Below are 11,747 nucleotides of genomic sequence, written 5' to 3' on the forward strand. Positions count from 1 at the left end.
GTAGCAGAAAGAACAGTCTATAACTTGGATGACTGCGAGTCTTTGACAATTTTTTGGGCCTTCCTCTGACACCACCTTGTATATACAGTGCCTTGCAAAAGTATTCATCCCCCTTTTTCCTATTTTGTTGCATTACAACCTGTAATTTAAATGGATTTTTTGCCTCATGGTGGTAAAAACACAAAGTTGAGGTAAGATCCTAAAATTGGTTAGGTCAATTGCAAGTTGCAACCAACAGGCAGAACGTAATGCACAGATGCAGGTTAGTGCTGGATTTCTTAAAATACTACCGGTACTAACGGGAGATTGCATGCAGCAGGATGTTAAAACAAATTAGCTTGCAACCAAAAACCCACAAGAATAAAACAGCAGACCAGTTGATCTCACGTTGTGAATATGTCAAGTGAGTTAGACAGCAGACAGCTGCATTTAGGTTCTCTATTGCCATCCCCAATTATATTATCGACCTATCAGTAACATTGGAAATCGCAACTATTTATGGTAAGAATATAGGATTATATATTCATACAAACATTTCATCTTAAATGTCAACATGATTAGAATATGAATGTGACACATTAGAGTATACTTTGTCACTTGAAATATCTTTGATTAAACTATAATTGAATGAAAACAAATTATATTAACTCAATGATTGGCTTGATGTAGTTACCAATTTTAGATGTGGACAGTTCAGGGATATATATATATATTAAATAAGAAATTACAGTATTGTATTAAGACAAGTAGTTCTTCATGGATTACATGAATTGGAAATGAGAACATAAGTACACCAACATGAGCTTTCCATTCATAAAATGTGTAGAGTAAATTGCTACAGTAGATTATCTGTGGTAAACAAGGAAATACTTCAATTCCGTTGTACGGAATGATTGTCAAATAGTTAAGTCTGTGCTTAGTCTGCTCAAATAGTAGGTTCCAGGACTAAAATGTAACACCAACAACAGCTTTAGGGAGCAGTAATACGGTGGCCAATAGTGGTTGCTATTGAGATTAGCAGTGTGGGTGATTTTAGCATATATTAATAGTTTAACAAGAAATCACCTTGTGTTGAGACAATGTTAGTTGCAATTGACCGGTTAACCTCTTGAATGATAATATAAAATGTAGATTTCCGCCTAAATAGACATAACTAAAAGTATTCTGGTGTTCCTAATGTTTGTTATACTCCGTGTACAGTTTAAACACATCAATATACACATCAATACACAAAAAGCAAAACAGTCATATAAAACAAACCCATTCTTCAGTAAAAAGGCCCTCAGCTGTCTGAATTGCCCTAGAGGCACCAACTCTTCCAATTTAAGAGTTTTGGAGATTATTCCACAAGTAAGGTGCAAAAAAGCAGATTTACCTAACTTAGTGAAGATCAAAGGGTTCTCCAGATTAGAACTCCCTGAGACCGGGTCTGCTAGCTTGTATGATTTCTGCCTAAATAGACATACCCAAAAGTAATTATTTTTGATGAGATGGCCAAAAACAATTAGTAATCCTACATAGTTCTAGAAAGGTCTGGAACTCACCTTTCTGGGAAAGAGAGTTATAAATTGCTGAGGTGTACTCATCTTTGAGGAGACCAGCTCAAGTACATAGTACAAATATTATGAAAAGATAAAAAATCATATTATTTTTTCCTATTCAAGAAAAGTTGGACCCGTTCCAAATGGACCTGTGGCTTTCCTACCCGGACCCGATAAATATGTTTTTTAAATATAGAGACCCATTCTGAACGGACCCGAGGACAACCAGAACCATATATTATTTATCATCCCACCTGATTACATGGTACCTGTCTTGACTGCATCAAATAGAGTAAGGAAGCTAGCTATTTAAGCTAGTTAGCTAGGTAGGCTACATTTTAAGGCGCTTTCTTCCTGTCCTTCTACAATTAGCTAAAAATAACAACTGCATTCAAATTAGTAAGTAGCAGCCTACATGTTGGCTCTTGGTCATTGCAGCCTGTCCTTCTCATTGAACTTTTAATTCCGTCATTTAAATTCCATCTTTCACTAGATATCTCTTAACTTGCTTGCTACACACGGAGGCTCTTTGACTGTAGTGCTGCTTTGATGACTTGTGATTGGCCAACAACAACAACAAGCTACATGAGCCATTCTCGTGAAAAGCAAGAGCAGCAGCATAAATTATACAATTCTCTCTCTCTCTACTGCAGCAGTTGCATTCGGGTCCTTACGGGCAAATCAGTTATACTTACACATTCACGAGATACGTGACAATAATATCAGATCTGACCCAGGATTCAGAATTATGCCAGAATTTTGGACCGGGATAGAATAGTCATTCATTCAGGGGCATATTTTAATTTCACTGTGCACCCCTCTACGTGTGTGTGTAACATCTGATTCTGCATCAAAAGTGTGTGTGTCTCCTGTGTGCATTCGAAACTCATCTGATGTTTTATGCAGACAATCTCCCTTTCCTCTGTGCACCCGTATCGTTGCAATAAGTCAGCAACAGTTGAAATTACACCTTTTGCCATCAATATCTTTACGGTAAGCAGTTAGTTCAATGTGATAACATAATATAAAAAAATATATATTTAAGGGTATCAAAATATCTGATATCATTTGTTTTTAGTAATCAGATAATATAACATTGGCCAGTTTATTAGGTACACCAACCACCCTGTTCACAAATGGATCGCTTCTACAGACAGTGAGTCACGTGGCTGTGGCTTGCTATTTAAAGCAGGCAGACAGCCATCGAGGCATTCAGTTACTGTTCAATTTAATGTTAGAATGGGCAAAACAAGTGACCTAAACGACTTTGAGCGTGGTATGGTCGTCGGTGCCAGGTGCGCCGGATCCAGTTTCTCAGAAATGGCCGCCCTCCTAGGCTTTTCATGCACAACAGTGTCTAAGGTTTACAGGGGCAGTCCTGTGGGCGAAAGCTCGTTGATAAGAGAGGTCGAAGGAGAATGGCAAGAATCGTGCAAGCTAACAGGCGGGCCACAAACAGACAAATAACGGAGTAGTACAACAGTGGTGTGCAGAATGGCATCTGATAACGCACAACTCGTCGATCCTTGTCACGGATGGGCTATTGCAGCAGACGACCACACCGGGTTCCACTCCTGTCAGCTAAAAACAAGAAGAAGTGGCTCCAGTGGGCACGTGATTACTAAGTCTGGACAACTGAGGAGAGGAAAAACATAGCCTAGAACATGACTTACTTGAGTGGCCAATAGAGCATCTTTGGGATGAGATGGAATGGGCTGTTCACAGCATGAATGTACCGCCGTCCAATCCGCAGCAACTGTATGATGCCATAGCGACAGCATCCAAAACATCATCCATGTGGAACGTTTCCGACACCTTATAGACTACCCCGAAGAATTCAGGCTGTTCTGGAGGCAAAGGGCAGTCCAACCCGGTACTAGATGGTGTACCTAATAAACTGGCCGGTGAGTGTACACTACATGGTCAAAAGTATGTGGACATTTGCTCTTCGAACATCTCATTCCAAAATCATGGGCAATAATATGGAGTTGGTCCCCTCTTTGTTGCTATAACAGCCTCCACTCTTCTGGGAAGGCTTTCCGCTAGATTTTGGAACATTGCTGCGGGGACTTGCTACCATTCAGCCACGAGCATTAGTGAGGTCAGGCACTGATGTTGGGCGATTAGGCCTGGCTCGCAGTCGGCGTTCCAATTCATCCCAAAGGTGTTCGATGGGGTTGAGGTCAGGGCTGCAGGCCAGTCAAGTTCTTCCACACCAATCTCGACAAACCATTTCTGTATGGACCTCACTTTGTGAACAGGGGCATTGTCATGCTGAAACAGGAAAGGGCCTTCCCCAAACTGTTGCCACGAAGTTGGAAGCACAGAATCGTCTAGAATGTCATTGTATGCTGTAGCGTTAAGATTTCCCTTCACTGGAACTAAGGGGCCTAGCCCGAACCATGAAAAACAGCCCCAGACCGTTATTCCTCCTACAAACTTTACAGTTGGCACTATTCATTCGGCCAGGTAGCGTTCCCCTGGCATCCACAAAACCCAGATTTGTCCGTCGGACTACCAGATGGTGAAGCGTGATTCATAACTCCAGAGGACGCGTTTCCACAGCTCCAGAGTCAAATGGCGGCGAGCTTTACACCACTCCAGCCGACGCTTGGCATGGCGCATGGTGATTTTAGGATTGTGTGCGGCTGCTCGGCCATGGAAACCCATTTCATGAAGCTCCCGACGAACAGTTTTTGTGCTGACGTTGCTTCCAGAGGCAGTTTGGAACTCGGTAGTGAGTGTTGCAACCGAGTACAGACCATTTATACGTGCTTCAGCACTCGGCGGTCCCGTTCTGTGAGCTTGTGTGGTCTACCACTTCGCCGCTGAGCCGTTGTTGCTCCTAGACGTTTCCACGTCACAATAACAGCACTTACAGTTGACCAGGGCAGCTCTGGCAGGGCAGAAATTTGACGAACGACTTGTTGGAAAGGTGGCATCCTATGACGGTGCCACGTTGAAAGTCACTGAGCTCTTCAGTACGGGCCATTCTACTGCCAAGGTTTGTCTGGAGATTGCATGTCTGTGTGCCCTCAGGCCCATACTCCATGGTTGGTGGAGAAAGTAATTAAGTACTTAGGATCTTCAAATACAATCTAGGCTGCTCTAAAATGTAGGATAATTTAACACAATTTAGGCCTATTCTACCACGTGCCTCACATTGGCGAGTAAGCTATACATTTGGTCAAATATAAACTCTTAAAAAATATGCAATATCGTTACATAATTCCCATTCCACAATTACATAAGTATCTTAACAAAGCACATTAGCCAACATTTCCATTGGCCTATAGGCTGACTGTTTTACATGATGATTCTGATTTTTTATTTTTGAAATACTTCAGACAAGCACTTTCCCACCGCTAAAGCCTACCTTAAATATAGCTTTTACAACCTGAGAATGCAGGTTCATAGCATCTAGATTTCAACCCTGAGATTATTTCTGTTGTCCACCAGAGGTGACTTTGGGGGAGTTGGTGTGACTTCCAAGGTGTGTAAAATCTGGAAAACCTGTTTCTGGAGATGCGCGCACATTACTCAAAATGGGTATACCGAATTTTGGGAAGTGCATGGTCAAATGTGCAAACAATGTGCTCTGCACAGTGAAATTAGAATATGCCCCACACGGATTTAAAATGAATTGAAATTTGTAGTACAATTGTGGGTTTAATTCCTGCACAAGTCACATTGAATTTGTGTGTTATATTGGAAGAAAGTCTGCCAAATGATAGTATTATTTAAAAACATTTGTTTAATTGTATACAGTAGTATGAGCTTCGCCTTTGATTTTTCCCTCTTTCTTTTCTACCTAGGTGAAGTTGGAGATTGGAAGAACCATCTAAGTGAAGCCCAAAGTAAACAGATGGACGAGGAGTTTGAAAAGTACCTGGCTCACACTAAACTGGGGGCCAAGTTAAAATATGATATTTACTGCAAGTAGGGAGTTGAAAATTCCAGATCCAATGCAGAATTAGCATATTCAGAAGATTGAAATCGCAAAATGTTGCTCATGTCTACAGTAGGCCTAAACCTTCTGTAAGAATATTCAAAAATGTAAATATACAACGCAGAGAACTAGAGATCAATGCAACTAGTTGTTTTTCTGTAATAGAGAACTAGAGACCAATGGAACTAGTTGTTTTTCAGTTCAACATCTGTGTAGGGGTTCCAGCTCGGACTCAAAACTACGTGGGACAAGTTCTCATTGTTCCAAACAATCTATACATTGAAGCCTGAAACGGGATACTTTGTATTTGGCCATTGGCACAATTTTACAGCAATGAATTATAATAGGTCAACCACAGGCTAGGTTTTGGTATTAACTACATCCTGTCTCTTTGTTCAGTGGAGAAACAACGAGAACAGGGAAGAATGAACATCCACTTTCAAGCATAACAACTATGATTTGTTCTCTTTGAATAAATATATTTTTCTCCCCCTGATTTGTTTTGGGGTCTGTGTTGTCGAAGAATAACATCAACTGCTAACACTTATTTTGTATTATACTGTTGCAAAATATGAATTTGTAGTCATACAGTATAACCAACCATAACTACTTCATAGAAACGGTGTGTACACGCACAACTGGTTAAAATTTTCCAGCAGCATTTGCAGTGTTTTTCTTCTATTTTTACCAGAATATGAATAATACATTGATATTATCAATTTCATAGTTCAAGTTAGTTTTGCAATTAAACATAATTAAATTTTGTTGGGTGTTACAGAAAGTCTGTCTCCATAAATGTTGATTTAGTTTGTTTGACGTCAGACTGTAATAACCCATGGAACTGTAGCTTTATAGATTGTTGCTTTATTCTTAACCGGAGAATGTTGTTAATGCAACTGCACTCAGAACATGTGTGGGCTGCATCCCAATACTCTTAACAATGATTAGCAATGTTGTAGACTGATGCTGAAATTGATTCTGAAGTTAAATAAACTTTACTCTACAAAAGTATGCTCAACTACCGTGGTTTTAATGCAATAAGAGCAAAATATGGGAAGTAGCCTATAAACTGATAATAGCACAAAAGAGTTATAACGTTTTAACGTTTGTGTGTGTTGCTCAAAACAAATTCTGGGATTGGTTATTATGGTGCATTCAATGTGTAGTGTAGTGGTTTTGATGCATATTCGCTTTTTTGATTGAGTTTGACCCACCAATATTTCCATAAAAAATATGGCATAGATATATTAATTAGTTCACGTCATAGAAAAACCTCTAAAAACTTTTTGCAACAGAAAAGAAAGCAGGCATTTCTTATTGGACAGCCCGTGTGCCCAGTGGCGACCCGTCATTCAGGGCAGGTGGGGCAGAGCCCCACATTTTTAGCAACAAACAAAACAAAAAATGTTTTTTTTTTGTGGGGGGCTTGCCTGTTTTGCATGTTATTTTGGCATTAATACGGGTCACATATCAGTTTGCAAACAATGTAAAAAATATATATATCATTGAGTTAATAAAGCTGCGTACAAACATGGTCTGTTTTTTGTTTTCTTGAGTAAGGCAGCTCCAAAATGCAGGTGTTTCAGCCTAGCTCAGTGCTTTCTGTGGTGGTGGAGCAAGCCAGCAGAAAATAGGAGCGTTGCGCCGTGATTGGCTCAGTGTTCTGTCACTCACGGGGACACTACGTCACCGCCAAGTCTAAATCCTTAGTAAGGGTAGGCGTCAAAAATTAAAGCCCTTTAGGTCATGCCATAGAGTTACATTAGAAGTGCCCTTCCAAGAAGGCTCAAGGTCATAGGCCACAGATAAAAATACATCAAATCACGTTATATGTACAGTAGCTTTTATTGGACTGATCATGTCAACATCTTACTTTCAAAATCTTAACTAGCAGTCATCATCATGAATCAAGTCGACAATCTACTGGCAAATCCTTTTTAATCCTTGTCATATGAAGAGAAATAATGAAGAGAAATGATAGATAAAACGTATCGGTGCTCATCGGCCATTGGACATAAACATTACACAACAAGTTGGAAATCGCAAATTCAACAATGAGTGGTTTGGAAGGAATCGGTGACAGTGGCTAACTGCAAGCATTGCAACTGGGAAGTCGGGAATAAACGAGCTCAGACTGGAAAAATACGCTTTGAACAGTCATCCAACTCGAAATTGTAAATCCGGCCTCTTTCTCGTTCTTTGATGACAAAATTTGGCCACGAAGGACCGCAGCGCCACCTTCCTATTCAAGTGAACACATCACAACAAGGTGAGTCCAAAAATGTCTTATATGCTGCTGCATAAATGATGTAATATGCCAGGGAGATATGTATACTGTAGCTAAGAAAGTAATACTAAGTGTATGTTGTGTAGTAAGCTGTTAGTAGCCCATGTGCCTGACCCTAATAATTTGGTCAATTTTCACCTCTTAATTTCGCCTACTGTTCTGATGTTTGGTCATCCTCTAAAACTATCTAGAATGATCCAATCTATAGCTAACAAAACTACTAACGTTATCTTTAGCTAACATTAGCTGGCTAGGTTGATGCACTCATGCAGCCAGCAGCTAACAATAATAATTTAGACTCACTAAATAAATGTGTTTGGCACAGGAAGATGAAACGATCTGCTGCTGCTACCCAAGGCCAAGGGATACGGAAGTTCCTGAAAAGGTTAGTCAGCCAGTTTGTTGGTCCAGTAATGTTGTCATCTTATTTTATTTCCACTGCTGGTGATTATTCACAAATGTTTCTGGTAAAAAAACTAACTACAAATTCAACAATAGAAGCGCAATAGAGAACGAAAGAGGAAAGGCCATGAGGATACCTAGACCTATTGTGATGTGCCTTCTGTTAAGTACACTGCTCAAAAAAATAAAGGGAACACAAAAATAACACATCCTAGATCTGAATGAATGAAATAATCTTATTAAATACTTTTTTCTTTACATTGTTGAATGTGCTGACAACAAAATCACACAAAAATTATCAATGGAAATCAAATTTATCAACCCATGGAGGTCTGGATTTGGAGTCACCCTCAAAATTAAAGTGGAAAACCACACTACAGGCTGATCCAACTTTGATGTAATGTCCTTAAAACAAGTCAAAATGAGGCTCAGTAGTGTGTGTGGCCTCCACGTGCCTGTATGACCTCCCTACAACGCCTGGGCATGCTCCTGATGAGGTGGCGGATGGTCTCCTGAGGGATCTCCTCCCAGACCTGGACTAAAGCATCTGCCAACTCCTGGACAGTCTGTGGTGCAACGTGGCGTTGGTGGATGGAGCGAGACATGATGTCCCAGATGTGCTCAATTGGATTCAGGTCTGCGGAACGGGCGGGCCAGTCCATAGCATCAATGCCTTCCTCTTGCAGGAACTGCTGACACACTCCAGCCACATGAGGTCTAGCATTGTCTTGCATTAGGAGGAACCCAGGGCCAACCGCACCAGCATATGGTCTCACAAGGGGTCTGAGGATCTCATCTCGGTACCTAATGGCAGTCAGGCTACCTCTGGCGAGCACATGGAGGGCTGTGCGGCCCCCCAAAGAAATGCCACCCCACACCATGACTGACCCACCGCCAAACCGGTCATGCTGGAGGATGTTGCAGGCAGCAGAAAGTTCTCCACGGCGTCTCTAGACTCTGTCACGTCTGTCACGTGCTCAGTGTGAACCTGCTTTCATCTGTGAAGAGCACAGGGCGCCAGTGGCGAATTTGCCAATCTTGGTGTTCTCTGGCAAATGCCAAACGTCCTGCACGGTGTTGGGCTGTAAGCACAACCCCCACCTGTGGACGTCGGGCCCTCATACCACACTCATGGAGTCTGTTTCTGACCGTTGGAGCAGACACATGCACATTTGTGGCCTGCTGGAGGTCATTTTGCAGGGCTCTGGCAGTGCTCCTCCTTGCACAAAGGCGGAGGTAGCAGTCCTGCTGCTGGGTTGTTTCCCTCCTACGGCCTCCTCCACGTCTCCTGATGTACTGGCCTGTCTCCTGGTAGCGCCTCCATGCTCTGGACACTACGCTGACAGACACAGCAAACCTTCTTGCCACAGCTCGCATTGATATGCCATCCTGGATGAGCTGCACTACCTGAGCCACTTGTGTGGGTTGTAGACTCCGTCTCATGCTACCACTAGAGTGAAAGCACCGCCAGCATTCAAAAGTGACCAAAACATCAGCCAGGAAGCATAGGAACTGAGAAGTGGTCTGTGGTCACCACCTGCAAAACCAGTCCTTTATTGGGGGTGTCTTGCTAATTGCCTATAATTTCCACCTGTTGTCTATTCCATTTGCACAACAGCATGTGAAATTTATTGTCAATCAGTGTTGCTTCCTAAGTGGACAGTTTGATTTCACAGAAGTGTGATTGACTTGGAGTTACATTGTGTTGTTTAAGTGTTCCCTTTATTTTTTTGAGCAGTGTAAATCTGGTGTTAAATGAGGTGAAAAGAACACTGGAGTAAGACTTAAAATAATGAATAATTACAGAAGAACACTAGTCAGATTATGAAATAATAGGTTTTATGAAACATTTAAAAAGTCCCCTGCTTAACACTGTGTGTGTATAGAGTGAAATTCATATTTAAAGACATTGTAACCATTCTTTGCATAACGCTCAGCCCTGCTATAGTAGTTTGCTAAACTACAGAGTATGTTGTCCATTGAAGTTATCGTCTCTGGCTCTTTTGGTATCAGATTCAGAATGAATAATAACAAGGTTTGTGGTAGTTTAAAGGGTTTGATCCACCTTAGGCCAGGAGTGTTTCCAATTCACATGACCCGAAAAGAAAACCCCCAGCCTTATAGTCATAGCACTGATGAAAAGGGAAGCTTTCTATTATAATAATATTTTGTCATAGCCTACGAATAGAACCGAGAGTTTTACCTGACCAGGTCATGAGATCGGGAAAAACTCCAGGCCCCAGAAAAGACTCGTCAAAATGTTGCCACACCACTTTTAAACTTGTGTTGCCACCTTTGGCAATCACTCTTATCCTAATCACAGTCAACACAAATCTGCTACATTTTCTTTGAGCATTTTCCACAGACAAATCGCTTACAATTTTTACAGAACAGAATAATAATCCAATCTTTAATTGATTTGTCCCTGTAGGGGAACTCCTTTTGGTGCTATGTAGAACCCTTTTGAAGGCCCATAAGAGGGTTATTGTCACGGTTTCGGCCGAGGCTGACTCTCTCCCTTGTTCGGGCAGGCTTCGGCGTTCGTTGTCTCCGGAATACTAGCTGCCACCGTTGTATGTTTCATGTTCGTTTGCTTTTGTCTGTGTGTTGTTGATTTTTGTCAGTCGTGTATAGGGCGTGTTTCCTGTATTTCGCTCGGTTGAGCTTCCCTCCACTGTTGGAGTATTTACACACCTGTTTGTGCGCTTTTGTTTTGTTCGCCTTCGTGCGTATTTCGCCTTCGGGCAAGAGTGGACCTATTGCCGTGTTTGGCGATCACTAAAGTCTGTTGGATTATCCATCTGTGTCCTGCGTTTGATTCCACCACTGCACCCACCTACAGCACGCGTTGACAGTTATTTGATTCATCACTGTTGGCACTGGCTTAATACAGTTTTGAGAGGCCGCTAACTAGCTAGTTAGCTTATATTAACCTGTTATATAAAACGTTACCTGTCACCTTAAGGCTTTATAGGGGGTAAAAAAGTTTTTCCCTGAAGGGATAGCAATTTCGGTATTTGTTAGCTAGGCTACCAGTTAGCTTTTCCCCCCTATCAAGCCTAGCTAGCTAGCCCTACTGGCTACTGACCAAATGAGCTAACATTTTGATTCTAGTTACTAAGATTAGGGATGCTAATTTGCATAATTTAGGGAAATTAAATTGGCCTGTGTGCATTTTCGTTAGCCTACAGAGCATAGTTTGAGGAGCGGAAAAGCCTATCACTTGTCAGAGAGCGCGAGAGCAGCTCTTCAAACTGCTGGTACTGGAGTGAAGCATGTGCTTTTGTAAGCCCAGTCAGGGCCGGCCCTGGACGTTCTGCCACCCTAGGCGAGACAAAAAAACTGTTGCCCCCCTCCCTGCTAAACTATGTACAGCAGGGGTTGGCAATAGTTTTGGCCTTGGGTGAATTTTCCATTTCAAAGATGATAAATAATAAATGAATGCATGTTTTTTTGTTTGTATTATCTTTTACCAGATCTAATGTGTTATATTCACCTACATTAATTTCACATTTCCACAAACTTCAAAGTGTTTCCTTTCAAATGGTATCAAGAATATGCATATCCT

At 41.5% G+C, this 11,747-nt stretch overlaps 1 pseudogene; it reads left to right on the forward strand.

The window, feature by feature from the left end:
- LOC123492908 overlaps window positions 1–6,469 on the forward strand; it is a 41,990-nt pseudogene extending 35,521 nt beyond the window's left edge.
- Window positions 6,470–11,747: the final 5,278 nt, after the last annotated feature.

This window comes from Coregonus clupeaformis, chromosome 17 (assembly GCF_020615455.1).
Source record: "Coregonus clupeaformis isolate EN_2021a chromosome 17, ASM2061545v1, whole genome shotgun sequence".
Taxonomy (NCBI): Eukaryota; Metazoa; Chordata; class Actinopteri; order Salmoniformes; family Salmonidae; genus Coregonus; species Coregonus clupeaformis.